Below are 15,722 nucleotides of genomic sequence, written 5' to 3' on the forward strand. Positions count from 1 at the left end.
CCCACAGGTCTCCACAGAGCATGGTCTCTTGGTACAGGATATCAATCTCCAGTTCAGGGTTGCAACTTTGCCACTCACTACCCAGTGGCAGGCCCCACTACCCCACTGCCTCTTTCTGGGTTTTCCTTCTTGCAGTATGCATCCTCTTTGGAGGGGGGAGGGGGGGAGGGTTGCAGAGAGATGGCTCAAATACTGGTGGCTGCCACTGGGTTTACTTGACGGTGGGGGTTTATTTTCCAGACGATGTAACTGAGCAACAAGGTATGGTAATTAAGATGTGCATTAAGGCACAGGGATGAAAGAATAACCTAACGGAACGAAAAGAGAATCCAGAATATGTATCAAAAGTAGCGTTACCCACCTTTGGGAAAAGGATAGCATTGCCAATAAAAGGTTTCAAAACGATTGGTTGTCAATTTGGGAAAAAATAAAATTAGTTTCCTACCTCACACCACATATAAAAGTAAATTCTATGTGAGGGGTGCCTGGCCGGCTCAGTTGATAGAGCATGTGAAGCTTGATCTCAGGGTTATGAGTTCAAACCCTACATTGGGTGTGGAGTTTACTTAAAAACAAAAACATATCCAAAAAACACAAAGTAAATTCTACGTGTGTAAAAGGCCTGAAGGTTGTAAAACCGACCAACCAAGCAAAAAACCCCACCCACACTTAAAAAAAACTAGAGGGAACCAAAGGAGAATATCTTTAAGACCTTAGGATGGGGACAGATTTGTTTTTAGAAGAAAAAACAATCGGGGCACCTGGATGGCTCAGTCAGTTGAATGTCCGACTCTTGATTTCTGCTTAGGTCATGATCCCAGAGTCGTGGGATTGAGCCCTGCGTCGAAGGCTCCACACTGAGGGGAGATTTTCTCTCTTTCTCTCTCTGCCTCTCTTCCCGGCTTGTGCTCTCGCTCTCTCTCTCTCTAAAAACAAAACAAAACAAACAAACAACAAAACAGTAAGTCTACACCAAAAAGAAAGGATTGATAAACCTGCTCATAAAAAGATACCATGATAAAAAAGTAAAAAATCAAATTCCAGATGGAGAGAAGAAATTGGCCGCATAGAACCATGAAAGATTTATATCCTGACTATGGAAGAATTTCTAAAAATCAGTAACAAAAAGACAAAGCTCGCCTGAAAAGTGGTTCAGGCAGAAAAGGAGACCCAAGTCACCAGTGAACACGTGGAAAGACGCTCGGCCCCATGACGAATCAGGGAAACAACTTAACAGCATTAAGGAAATACCATTTGAGACTCTTAAAAATTCATACAACATTAAAAACTCTGACAATACATAGTGCGAGTATTGGACACGCTCATATTCTGCTGGTTATTTTTGAAATATGTTTGTCAGGTTGAGGACATGTATATGGTAAGACCTCGTAAATGTCACTAGAGAAACTCTTGCATATAAGCATCAATAGAGGGGTTTATAAAAATGTTTATATAGCAAGGTTAAAAAAAAACAAAACAAAACCATGAGGCGCGTGGGTGGCTCAGTAGGTTAAGCGTCCGACTTCGGCTCAGGTCATGATCTCGCGGTGCACGAGTTCAAGCCCCACGACGGGCTCTGTGCTGACAGCTCAGGGCCTGGAGCCCGTATCAGATTCTGTGTCTCCCTCTCTCTCTGACCCTCCCCCGTTCATGCTCTGTCTCTCTCTGTCTCAAAAATAGACGTTAAAAAAAAAATTAAAAAAAAACCCAGCAAATAAAACAAAACTAAAATCCTGCAAACGCACTAGATGTCCATTAATAGGAGATTAGAGAAATGTCAAAACATTCATATAGTAGAATACCATAGAGTAGTTAAAATAACCTAACACTCCAGCTATCCTATTTATCCATAAGATATATCTCAAAAACACAGTGTTGAGAAGGGGGGGGGGTGAGTTGCAGAAAGATATATACAATATGATAGCATTTATATAAAACTTAAAATATGAAACTAATACTTACGGATGTTAGTATTAGTATCACTTATGGATATGTTCATATGTAGGAAAAACACAAGAACAGGTATGAACATATAAATGCCAAATTCAGGAGGGAGAGGTAGAAATGGGGTCAGGTGGGGCAACACGAGAAATTCATCAGTTTCTATTCTTTTTTGTATGCCCGATACTTCATTAAATGCAAACAATTACAAAATAACTCCCAGTGTTGTGAGATAGCCCTGAATTCAAGTTTCTGTAAACTGCTTTCTTCGGTTCTAATTTCAGTGTACTGCTTCTAAAAAAGGTTGTCAGCTCTCAGGCTGGAGACACAATCAGTTTTGAACTTTAACCTCATGACTAAGACTCTCCTTTGTCTTGGGGAAGCCAATGACTTGCTTCCAGTTAGCAAGTCTGTACAGGCATTTCTTCCCACTTTATAAATCAGTGTTTTCTTTTCAAAATATTTCAGCCTGTTTGCCCAATTTTCAGAGAAAGGGGTATTCAGTAGCTGGCTATAGGCTACGTTCTGGAAGAGGGTCCAAATGTTCTTGTCTGCTAGCTGTAAGACTACTGAAATGAGGTCAGGGTCACCCAGATCTAGTTCTGAATCTGCCACTAACCAGGACTGCAAGACTGTAAGTGAGTCTCCGGTTTTCTGTGGCCTCGGTTTTCTCAGTCAAATAAGGGTGGTTGATGAAATGATCTGTAAGGTACCTTCTCAATCCAACCTTCTGTGATTCTCGGGCAGATTCTGAAGCTTTGTCAAAAAATTCCTTGGCTCTAAAATTTTTCTCTTCTATCATTTCCACCAAGCTGGTTGGATGAATACTGATGAACTCAAATCTCTGGACAGCTTTTAGGGATGCTAGATTTTTCATATGCCCAAGTTGAAAGTTCAGGGTTAGATTACCCCACTTGCCATTAGGCAAATGTCCTGGCTTCTCATCTAGGTACAGATGAGCCTTATCTTTGTAATTTATACCAGCAGTTGTCTGGTAAATCCCTTAGAAGTGGTTGGTAATCTCTTTGTAGTAAAATTTTCCTTCTTTCCCCCTGCTTGGCACCAAGAGGAATCTAATTTATTCTCTGAGGTATGGTGCAAATACTTTTTGTTTAAATTGAGACACTGTGTTATCGATGAACAAAGAGTCCTGATTGACAAGGTACGATCTTGCCTTCTTAATTTATATAAGTGTAAAATATTAAGTTCTGTGAGAGTTAAGAACTGTCGGCTTCTAGTCAAACCTGTTAGTTTCAAGAGTTGGCAACTACCTGTGGCAATCAGGAATTACAGGTTGAAAGCAACTACCGTCAGTTTAATTCACGTGGTGTTTGAATTCAAAAGAAGACTGGTAAGTCCAATTTAAATATTACACAGTTAATAGCAGGGAGGGTGCCTAACCCCAGATGACTCAGAATGCCAGTGCAGTGTGGTAGATGACCAGAGAAGTGCAGTCAAGTGCATGAGACAGAGGAGTTTGTAGAAGAGTTCTATACCTAAATCACACATGCGCAAAGGCAGATTTGGGGAACTGAGAAAATCAAAATACATTTGAGGATACTGGTTTAGTGACTGTGAACAACTCGTATTGTGTATGCTATGATTTACTTAGAAATTAGATGAAGCAATAAGGAAAACTAGAACACATGGCATGAATAGAAGGAGATTATCTGAAAAGGAGAAAAAGGACTTGAGTCACTGCAAACATCAGAAGGCGAGATGAAATTATCCAGGAACAGGAAAACTCTAAATAAATTAACACCAGCTAGGAAATACAGCAAACACAAATCTTATAATTTAAAAACTTGCTGATTTCTTTTTAAAAAATTTTTTTTTAACGTTTATTTATTTTTGAGACAGAGAGAGACAGAGCATGAATGGGGGAGGGTCAGAGAGAGAGGGAGACACAGAATCGGAAACAGGCTCCAGGCTCTGAGCCATCAGCACAGAGCCTGACGCGGGGCTTGAACTCACGGACCGCGAGATCGTGACCTGGCTGAAGTCGGACGCTTAACCGACTGCGCCACCCAGGTGCCCCAAAACTTGCTGATTTCTTAATGCGTCACTTAAATTTTATTTATTTTTTTATCTTAGAGAGAGAGAGAGAGAGAGAGAGAGAGAACATGAGCAGGGGAGAGGGCAGAGGGAGAGAGAGACAGAATCTCAAGCAGGCTCCACACTCAGCACACTCAGCTCCATGCTGACATGGGGCTCAATCCCACGACCCTGGGATCGTGACCCGAGCCAAAATCAAGAGTCAGTCGCCCAACCAACTGAGCCACCTAGGGCGCCCCTACATCATTTAACTCTTAAATTGCCAGCTGGCAGAGTGACAGACTCCACCTCTATTTCAAGTACTACACGATATAATCAATGTGGCAAAAACAAAACGAGAAGAAACACAATTGTGCAATTTGGGGGTAGTAAAGATTCCCATGCATGACAACCAGGCATACCCTGCAATTTACAAGAGATAGTTGGAATTATTTAATCCTTAATACAAATGAACAAATGTAGGCAGGGAGCTGTTATTCTGTTAAAGCAGACGTAGTGGGGCAGCTTCACTGACACATTCTGATCTAGCTAATGAACTCTGTTCTCACTTTGCTGCCATGACCGAGAAGTGTGTATATGTATGTGATGGTCCACGTGTCAAAACAGGCCCATTTTTGGAAACTTTATCTGTGAAACTCTAAACGACCTTGTTAAAATGGAAAGATTTAGAGTGTCTCAAAATTAGTATTATTTATTTTGAGAGAGGGAGCAGCCGAGGGGCAGAGAGAGGGAGAGACAGAGAATCCCAAGCAGGCTCTGTACCACCAGCACAGAGTCCAATGCAGGGCTCAATCCCATGGACCATGAGATCATGACCTGAGCTGAAATCAAGAGTGGAATGTTCAACCGACTGGGCCACCTGGGCACCCCGAGTTGCTTGAAATTATTAGAATAAATAAACCCTGTCCAAGTGGGAACTGGTCGAAATCATCATTATAGCTCTGAGATTCTGAGTGTCAAAATGGTGAGTTTCAATGTTTTGTTTGGTATAGCTCAAGAACATTCCCCTCATTCCTCCTTAGCTTTGACCCATCCACACTTGCTAAGTGCCCCCTTTTATGTTCCATCATTGTAGTAATTATATAGTCTAGTAATTTCTTTTCCTTACTAAACTGACTTCTTAGACTGTAAAAATTGTATCTTTTCAGCTATGCATACCCAAGGGCAGGTCAAGTTTTGGCAAAGGAGAGGCTATTAGATAATGTAAAAATAAAGGCACTTCACTTGGTTTTGAAAGTCTGTAAAAGGATCTTATTTGGATGGGTTGATTAGGCCACTGGCACAGGAGTCCATCTGAGAACTGGCACGGACCAATGTTGCTTGAGAGATCTCACTGATGGCAGTTGAAATCCCAAAACTGTCAACTTACTGACAAATATGTCTGGTTACTTACTCTTTGGCATTTGTCCTTTGTTCTTATGAAGTGTGAGGAATAGTCTCCAAAAAGCCTGAGCAAATCCAGATTATGACATATTGGACAATGGGATAATGTTTAAAGGGCTATTTAATCATTTGTTTTGCATCAGAGCCATCATTGAACCACCTGGATTTGTCATGCTTCTGATGGTAAGTACACAGGCTTTCATACTGCCATTGTTATTGACAAGTGGGTTTTTCTAACGTCAATTTCACTAGCTATGATAATATTGGAAACTAGGACTGTCCTCTTCATTAAAGATGAAGTGTCCTTGGTGCTTGAGACTAGGCTAAGTGACTTGTCTAGGTCACACAGTGAGTTCGATGGCCATAGAGCAGTTCTCTAGTAACTGCCACTGTGGTGTCTAACGATGGGCATATGGGCAGCATTCGGGTGCCTGGGTTGGTTAAGCATCCGACTCTGGTCTTAGCTCAGGTCTTGATCTCAGGATCGTGAGTTCAAGCCCTGTGTTGGGTTCCATACTGGGTGTGGTGCCTACTTAAAAAAAAAGGGGGGCAGCCTCGGTGCATTAGTCGGTAAAGCATCCGTCTCTTGATTTTAGCTCAGGTCATATCTCAGGGTTTGTGAGATGGGGCCCTGCATTGGGTTCTGTGCTCACAGCATGGAGTCTACTTGAAGTTCTCTCTTCCTCTTTCTCTGCCCCTCCCCTGCGCTCCTGCACTCTCTCTCTCAAAATAAGTAAGTGAACATTAATTTAAAAAAAGATGGGCATATGAGCAGCATAAGACCTTGCCAGGTGAGGAAACCCATGAGAGGGAAGTCAGACACCTGTATTGCCTCCTTTAGGTGGGTGGTACTTAGCAGGTAAGTCAAATACTGAGACAGGGAGTGGTTATGAACAGTTTAGCAAACTAGTTTCTGATCTCCTGTTTTCATCACATACAAAAGACACACCCTGCCTTTGCCCAAATATTTCTGTAACACTCGCTACTTCTCTAGCCAAGAGACTGTCTGTTTCCCAAGTGCAAATTCAGATTCCATATGGGTGATGGCAGATGATAACAATATGCATTGTTGCTATTCTTGAATTTTAATTTCTGTCAGCATAAAACCCTTTTTTTTCCACTGAGATTATCAAAGAAGATTAAGTAAAGCCATCCAATTAAATGTAAATACCTATTACTAAAGTATTTAGGCTAACCTACAATGGAGGGTACTGCCTAATGGAATCATAGGAAGAGAAAGAAATCTTCTTACCCAGGGTCTGGTGATTTGTTCATTAGGGCATGCTATCAAATCTTTTAAGAATGACTTTCGAAAAATTGCAAAAATGTATGCTGATAGAACAAAATGAAGAATATAGACATAAATTTTAAAAATGCCCAACAATTACCACCCACAGACAACCACTTGTTAATAATATTTGAATGTATTCACTTCCAAAAAGTTTTCTATGTCAAAGATGCACTTCACACACGAATTGATACCTAGGGCAGGCACCTGTCAATCAGTTGTTCAGTGGAATATAAAACAGATAAAAACAGGGAGGGCCTGGGGTGCCTGGGTGGCTCAGTCGGTTAAGCGCCTGACTCTTGATTTTGGCTCAGGTCATGATCTCTTGGTTTGTGAGACAGAGTCCCACGTTGGGCTCTGTGCTGACAGCACGGAGCCTGCTTGGGATTCTCTCTCCCTCTGTCTCTGCCCTTCCCCTACTCATGCATACATGTTCTCTCTCTCAAAATAAGTAAATAAACATTAAAAAAAAAAGGGTAGGGCTGAAGATATTAATAAAAATATCATCCTCAAAAACTGTGGGGAAAAATTTTAAAAAGGACATAACACCATAAAGCTTGTACACCTTTAGAGAACACTGGCATAATCTTTTATTTTGTGGATAGGACACTGAGGGAGAATGTGACCCGCTGAGAGCAGGCACAGCCCGACCTAGAATCAAGGAACCAAGGCTTCTGACAGTCTCCCTACTCTCACAATGATTTTACCTTACTTTGTTATATAGATGATTGGATTTAATGATTGATAAATTTAGGCTTTGATGGGAAGTGGTTTGATGGGAAGAATAATACAATGTTAGCAGATCCTTTTTAACCCACCAAAATTGTATCTGCTAGGGATTAAGTTCACTACTTAAGCGTTTAGTCAGAGTGTATTAGAATAGCAAGAAACCTTAGAGGTCCCTTATAGTTTATATCCCCATTCTCTCTCTTAAAAAACATTTTTTTTTGAAAAAAATTTAAAAAAAAAAAATTTTTTTTTTCAACGTTTATTTATTTTTGGGACAGAGAGAGACAGAGCATGAACGGGGGAGGGGCAGAGAGAGAGGGAGACACAGAATCGGAAACAGGCTCCAGGCTCTGAGCCATCAGCCCAGAGCCCGACGCGGGGCTCGAACTCACGGACCGCGAGATCGTGACCTGGCTGAAGTCGGACGCTTAACCGACTGCGCCACCCAGGCGCCCCTTTTTTGAAAATTTTTTAGAAAGAGCAAGCGGGGAGAGAGGCAGAGGGAGAGAGGGAGAAAAATCTTAAGCAGGCTCCATGCTCAGCACAGAGCTTGACACAGGGCTTGATCCCACACACCTGGGATCATGATCTGAGCTGAAATCAAGAATCAGTTTTGGTTTGACTGACTGAGCCACCCAGGCGCTCCCCCATTCTATAGATAAGAACACCGAGGCCAAAGGGGAAACATAATTTACTAAAGATGTTTACTTAGGATCCCATATACTCTGGATTGATGGGTATCCACTTACTCTGACTTCAGTTGAACTATTCAATTGTAACAAGGAACTTAGGCAACGGTCATTAATTACTGCCAACTTCACAAAGAGAGACAATGAGAAATTAGGTGCCTTCTGATGGATGCATGAGGGAGTTCTGCCAAAAAACTCAAACTTGAATCAGAATAAGGCATACAGCACTATCAAGCATCTAGGGGGTAGAAGAGCATGTTAGAGACTCCCAGGAACACAATCAGGAAAATCTAGAATGTGGGAAATACGTAAGGTAAATAACTAGGTTTCTGCAATTAATAAGTATCAAGGAAAAATGACATGGGGCGGGGGGGATCTAAAGAGAACTAAGAGAAAAATAACTTAAATGACATGTATTGGTATTTGGATCCTGATATGCACAAACTGTAATAAAATAATTATAAGACAGGTACATTAATACCAAACTTACAGAAATAAAAAAAGATCGTAACAGTCTGAACAATTGAATGCCAACAAATTAGACAACTTAAATGAAGTGGATTCATTCATAGAAAGACACAAAGTACTGAAACTGACTCAAAAAGGAACTCTCTTGCCCTGTTGGTGGGAATGCAAACTGGTGCAGCTGCTATGGAAAATAGTGCGAGGTTCCCCAAGATATTAAAAACAGAACTACCCTACGACCCGGCAATAGCACTGCTAGGAATTTATTCAAGGGATACAGGAGTGCTGATGCATAGGGGCACGTGTACCCCAATGTTTAGAGCAGTGCTTTCGACAATAGCCAAATTATGCAAAGAGCCTAAATGTCCACCAACTGACGAATGGATAAAGATGTGGTTTATATATACAATGGAATACTACTTGGCAATAAGAAAGAATGAAATCTGGCCAATTGCAGCAACGTGGATGGAATTGGAGGGTATTATGCTAAGTGAAATAAGTCAGAGAAAGACAGATACCGTATATTTTCACTCATATGTGGATCTTGAGAAACTTAACAGAAGACCATGGGGGAGGGGAGGGGGAAAAAAAAGTTACAGAGAGGGAGGGAGGCAAACCATAAGAGACTCTTGGATACTGAGAACAGAGTGCTCGCTTCCGCAGCACATATTCTGAGAACAAACTGAGGGTGGATGGGGGGTGGGGGAGAGGGGAAAGTGGGTGATGGGCATTGAGGAGGGCACTTGTTGGGATGAGCACTGGGTGTTGTATGGAACCCAATTTGACAATAAATTATCTTACAAAAAAAAAGAAACAGAAAACCTGAACAGATCTGTAACAAGAGATTAGTAATAAAAGAACAAAACAAAATAAAACTACCCACAAAGAAAATCCAAGGCCCAGATGGCTTCACTGGTGAATTCTACAAGACGTTTAAGAAAGAATGGATGTTGGGGTGCCTCTGTGGCTCAGTCGGTTAAGCATCTGACTTTGGCTCAGGTCATGATCTTGTGGTTCATGAGTTCAAGCCCCGCATCAGGCTCTTGGCTGACAGCATAGCAAAGATTTATCTCCCTCTCTCTGCCCCTCCTCTGCCTCGCACATGCTCTCTCTCTCTCTCAAAAACAAATACACTTTAAAAAAAAAAAAAAGAAAGAAAGAAAGAAAAAAGGACCATATATGAAAAACACACAGCTAACATCATATTTAATGGTAAAAAACTGAATGCTTTCCCCCTAAGATCAGGGACAAGGATGTCCAGTCTCACCACTTCTTTTCAACATTGTATTAGAGGTTCTAGCTGGAAAAAAATCAGTCAAGAAAATGAAATAAAAGGGATGCAGACTGGAAAGGAAGAAGGAAAAACAATCTCTATTTGCAGATGACATGATTTTGTAAACAGAAAATGCTCAGAAATTCACTAATAATCAATGAGTTTGGCAAGGTTGCAAGATACAAGATCAATATACAAAAATTAATTGTATATCTATAGACTTGCAATGAATAATCTGAAAATGAAACGAATAATTCCATTTATAATTACATCAAAAAGAAAATATATAGGAATAGATTTAACAAACGAAATGTAAAACTTATACTAGGAAAATTACAAAACATTGTTGTAAGCAATTAAAGATGATCTAAATGAATGGAAAGGCATTCTATGGTCTTGAACCAAAAGACTTCATATTATTAAGATGGCAACAATCTTCAAATTGATTGTTGTTACAGATTCAGTAAATTCCTACCAAAATCACAACCGAATTTTTTTTTTTTGCAGAAATGGACAAACTGATTGGAAAAGTCATATGGAATTTCAAAGAGTTCTAAATAGCCAAAACAACTGGAAAAGAAAAACAAAGTTGGAGGACTCACATTGCCCAGTTTCATAAACTACAACGCTATAGTAATTGAAACAGTGGGTACTGGCATAAAAATAGACATATACATTGATGGAAAATAGATTTAGAATCCAAAAATAAACCCATATATTTATAGTCCATTGGTTTTGGACAAGGGTGCCCAGGCAGGGCAATGGAGAAAGAATAGGTTTTTCAACAAATAATGGCGGGACAACTGGAAAGCTACATGTAAAAAATTTTTTAGTTTATTTTTGAGACAGAATGCAAGTGAGGGAGGGGCAGAGAGAGAGAGGGAGACACAGAAACTGAAGCAGGCTCCAGGCTCTGAGCTGTCTGCACAGAGCCTGATATGGGACTGGAACCCATGAACTGTGAGATCATGACCTGAGCTGAAGTTGGATGCTTAACCGACTGAGCCACCCAGGGTGCCCTAGAATTATATACTTTAAGTGGATGAATTATATAGTATATGAATTATATCTCAATAAACCTTATAGCAAAAAAAATTATGAGGCAATTCGGGAAGTCTGAAGATTGACCAGGTAGATCATGAGACTAGGTATTATTAAATTTTTAGGTGTGATGGTGGTATTGAGGTTATATTTTAAAAAAATTTAATGTTTATTTACTTTTGAGAGAGAGAGAGAGCACAAGCCGGCGAGAGGCAGAGAGGGGGGGGGGGGACAGAGAATCTGAAGCAGGCTCTGTACTAACAAAGGGGAGGTTATATTTAAAAAAGAATCCTGGGGCACCTGGGTGGCTCAGTCGGTTGTGTCCAACTCTTTTTATTTTTTTTAATGTTTATTTATTTTTGACAGAGACAGAGAGAAAGAGAGAGAGAGAGAGAGAGAGAGAGAGAGAGAACGAGTCGGGGAAGGGCAGAGAGGGAGACAGAATCCAAAGCCGATTCCAGGCTCTGAACTGTCAGCACAGAGCCCGACATGGGGCTTGAACCTACCAGCTGCAAGATCACAATCTGAGCAGAAGTTCGCCGCTTAACCAACTGAGGCACCCAGGCGTCCCTGGAGTGTCCCAACTCTTGATTTCACATCAGGTCATGCTCTCAAGGTTGGTGAGTTCAGGCCCCACATTTGGCTGTGCACTGAGTGCAAAGGCTGCTTGGGAATCTCTCCTCTCTCTGTCCCTCTCCTGCTCATGCGCTCTCTTAAAATAAACATTGAAAAAAAATTACAAAGAATCTTATCTTTTAGGAATACTAAAATATTTTGGATGAAATAATAAGTTCTTTTGGCCCACCTGTCCCTTAAAAGTATCACTCCCCTTTTCTGCTTCCATACCCTTACAATCAAACTCCTCCTCCAAATGATCTCTCCCCCTTCTTTCCAGTTCTGTTCCCACCATTCTTTTTTGAACCCGTTCCAATCAGGCTTCCATCCTCAGGCTTCCATCCTCACCACTCCAATATTGTGGCCAACAGTCAATTCTAGCCCATTAGCAATTGACTTGGTTGCTCTTCCCAGTTTACTTTCTTGGTTTCCCCTTATTTCAGTGGCTGCCCTGTCTCCTTTGCTAGTTTCATTACTGTCTCAATCCCTAAATGCTAGAATGGAATGCTTCGGAGCTCAGTCTGTAGATAACTCTTACAAATTTTTGTCTACACTTTTTGTCTACACTTTTTGTCTAGATGATCTCATGGCTTTTTTTTTTTTTTTTTCAACGTTTATTTATTTTTGGGACAGAGAGAGACAGAGCATGAACGGGGGAAGGGCAGAGAGAGAGGGAGACACAGAATCGGAAACAGGCTCCAGGCTCTGAGCCATCAGCCCAGAACCCGACGCGGGGCTCGAACTCACGGACCGCGAGATCGGGACCTGGCTGAAGTCGGAGGCTTAACCGACTGCGCCATCCAGGCGCCCCGATCTCATGGCTTTTAAAACTCTCTACATGCTAGTGTCTCCCAAATCCAGCCTAGACTTTTCTTCCCAACTCCAGACTCAAATATCTGCCTTGATATTTTCATATGGTAATAAGCATTTCAAACTTAACGTCTCCCATCCTGAATTTTGTAGCGCTTTCAATTCCCAACCTGCCCGTCCCAGGCTTTGCCATTTCAGTAAATGACAACTCTATTCTTTAAATCGCGCAGTCCAAAAATCTTGGAGTCCCCTAATTCCTTTTGCTTATACCCTGTATCAATCAACTCAAATCCTGGGTGCCATCCTGTCTGATTATATCCAGACACCTCATCAATCTACTGCTTGCACTTTTCCCAAGCCACCATTGTCTCTCATTTGCAGAATTGCAATGGCCTTCTAAATTGTCCCTCTTGCTTCCCTATAATCTATTCTCAAAACTCCCTTACTCCCCAACAGAATATTCTCAAAATTGAAGCTAAAGTGATTCTTTAAAAATATTAGTCATTTTACTTCTCAAAATCTTTCAATGGTTTTCCCTCTCAGTAAAAGCCCAAATTCTTACAATACCCTGTAAATCCCTACACAATTTGGCATCCTGTCACCTCTGACCTCATTTCCTACTTTTCCCCTCCCACACTCTGCTTCTTTCGCTCTGACCTCCTTTCTGCTCTTAGAATGTAGTAGACATCTTTCTGGAGGCTCAGAATTTCTGCACTTGCCGTTCTTACTACCTGGAATGTTCTCCCAGATAAAGGACATTTCTTGCTCCCTTCCTCCTTCAGATCCGTGCTTAGAGTTGGTTTCTTAGTGCCTCTCCGCCCGCCCCCCCCCCCCCCCCGCCCAGGCCTATTTAAAAAGAAATCTCTTTCCCTTCCTTAGCACTCATTATTTCTCCTTTACTGCTTCATTTTTTCCCCCATAATACTTACCGTACCTGACATAGTTTGTATTTTACTTACTACTTTGTTTTCTATCTAAGTACAGGGATTCTTTCCCCCTGCTTTGCTAAGTGTTTGGCACATAGTTGGTACCCAGTATTTTTGAGTGTATGAATGCTACTTAAAATGCACTTATATTCTCTGCTTCATTGTTTAACTGGCGCTAGCTTCTTAAGTTTGGGTATGAATCTCTGAGGAAGATGAGACTGATTGAACAGAAACACTATCCACTCACTCAAGACTATGCTATCTATCTCTGCAAGGGTGATCAAAGCAGAAACGTTCACATTTTAGTTGCAGCCTTGGTACTAAGCAGCCAGGTGGCATAGGGCAAATCATTTTTCCCTTCTGGCCATTAATTTCCTCAGCTGCCAAATAGATCATTGCTTTGAATGATCCATAGGATTTTTGAGAATGTAAAATGAAAGATGAAATGTTGAGTAGGACATGATAGGTCTTATTAATTTCTCCAGTACATGCAAAGATATACTTACCTGGGATTTTTTTTTTTTTTTTTTTTTAAAGGCCACGAACATACCTGGAATCAAACCTCTGAGTTCTTTTAGGGACCTTGGATGATGCAGTTTTGCTGTGTTAAGCCCTTACACATACCAGTAATTTGAGTGATAGTTCTTGATGTCACCCTATTCTTTCTTCTTAACAACTGAATTGTTTTCTTTCATTTCCGTGTCCAAATCAGTGAGTAGTCAGTGCCCGAGGGTGCCCAGCTCCCATGGGAATTTTGTTTCCTAATCATTTGTGTGTATGTGTGGATGGTGAGTCTCTCCACAGCCCATTTGTAACCCAGAGCCTTGATTTTCTCACCGGCAAATGTGGTGAATAACCATCAGGTCATGTTTATTTTGATGGATTCAATGGCATACCAATACTTTACATAAAGTAGGACAATGCCTGGGAGATCTCCGTAAATGCTCTGCATAAATAGGGTATGTATTGAGCTTCTACCGCCAGGGTCACTTTCTAAAACAGTTCTTTTTGATGGCTTTCTCTACTTAGTTTCTAAGTCTTCCCCATCTTACTGAAAGCAGGGTCTCAGAGATATTTGCACACCCACGTTCACAGCAGCATTCTTCGCCATAATCAAAAGATGTTGGTAACCCAAGTATCCATCCTGGTATATACACACAATGGAACAGAATTCAGCCTTAAAAAGGAAGGAAATTCTGACACATGCTACAACATGGAAGCGCCTTGACATTTATGCTGAGTGAAATAAGCCAGTCACAAAGAGACAAATACTGTATGATTCCACTTATATGAGGTATTTGAGGGGTCAAGTTCAGAGACATATGGTAGACCGGTGGTTGCCAGGACTTGGGGGAGTGGGGATTGAGGAGCTGTTTAAAAGGCACAGAATTCCAGTTTTATAAGATGAAAGGAGTTCTGGAGATGGTTGCACAGCAATGCAATGGTACGTCACTGATCTGCGCAGTTTAAGAGTGGTTAAAACGGTAAATTTTGTTATGTGTAACTTCCCATAATTAAAAGTTAAAAAAAATTCCCCATCCTATTTTTCTTTTTTTTTTTTTAACGTTTATTTATTTTTGAGACAGAGAGAGACAGAGCATGAACGGGGGAGGGGCAGAGAGAGAGGGAGACACAGAATCAGAAGCAGGCTCCAGGCTCTGAGCCATCAGCCCAGAGCCCCACGCGGGGCTCGAACTCACGGACCGCGAGATCGTGACCTGAGCTGAAGTCGGACGCTTAACCGACTGAGCCACCCAGGCGCCCCCCCATCCTATTTTTCAAATCTTACTTTCCACTCTTCCCCTGTATCCCCCACTACCGCCTTTCAGTTAGACTGCTGCCTTCATTGTACTCCCAGTAAAACACTCCCTTTTCAGCCTTCGCTCCAAGGAGTTTCCTCTCCGGAATGCTTTCATCAACACCCATCCATTTGGGTGGTGCTTTCGCCCCCAAAGATGCTAGTTCTTCTAGATGCAATCAGGAGTCACATCCTCCACGTATCCTTACTTACACCTTCAGACCACGGTCCTTCTTCTTTCCCGCACTGCACACAGGAGCGAACACGTGCCTTTGTTTCCGCTTAGTCTCGCCGACCCTTAACATTTAAGCCCTGAGCATCAGGGGCATTACCTCACCGTTCTCCCGCACCCGTCTTCTAACACAGAACACTCCACCACCGCGGAGCTCGGCATTCAAGAGCTCCCGGTGAAAACTCAACACACTGGACATCGAGAGGGGAGGGAAGTCAACTCCCACTCCCACGGGGTGATCTCGTTGAGGCAGTGTGTTAATTTCACACACAAGCTCTCAGTGTCAAATTACCTGCGAACATAGGGGTTCGACGCCGCAAAACTGGGTCCTGCAGGATCCTTAATGGCAGCCCTATCATTTGCACAGCTTTGTACCCTCCGAAACACTTTCTCACGTGTCAGCCGGAAGTCACGCGAGAGGGAGGTCAGAGGCAGCGTTATTTGTTCAGGCGCTCACGTAAAAAAGGGGTTGTGGCT

This window comes from Leopardus geoffroyi, chromosome C1 (assembly GCF_018350155.1).
Source record: "Leopardus geoffroyi isolate Oge1 chromosome C1, O.geoffroyi_Oge1_pat1.0, whole genome shotgun sequence".
NCBI classification, from domain to species: Eukaryota; Metazoa; Chordata; class Mammalia; order Carnivora; family Felidae; genus Leopardus; species Leopardus geoffroyi.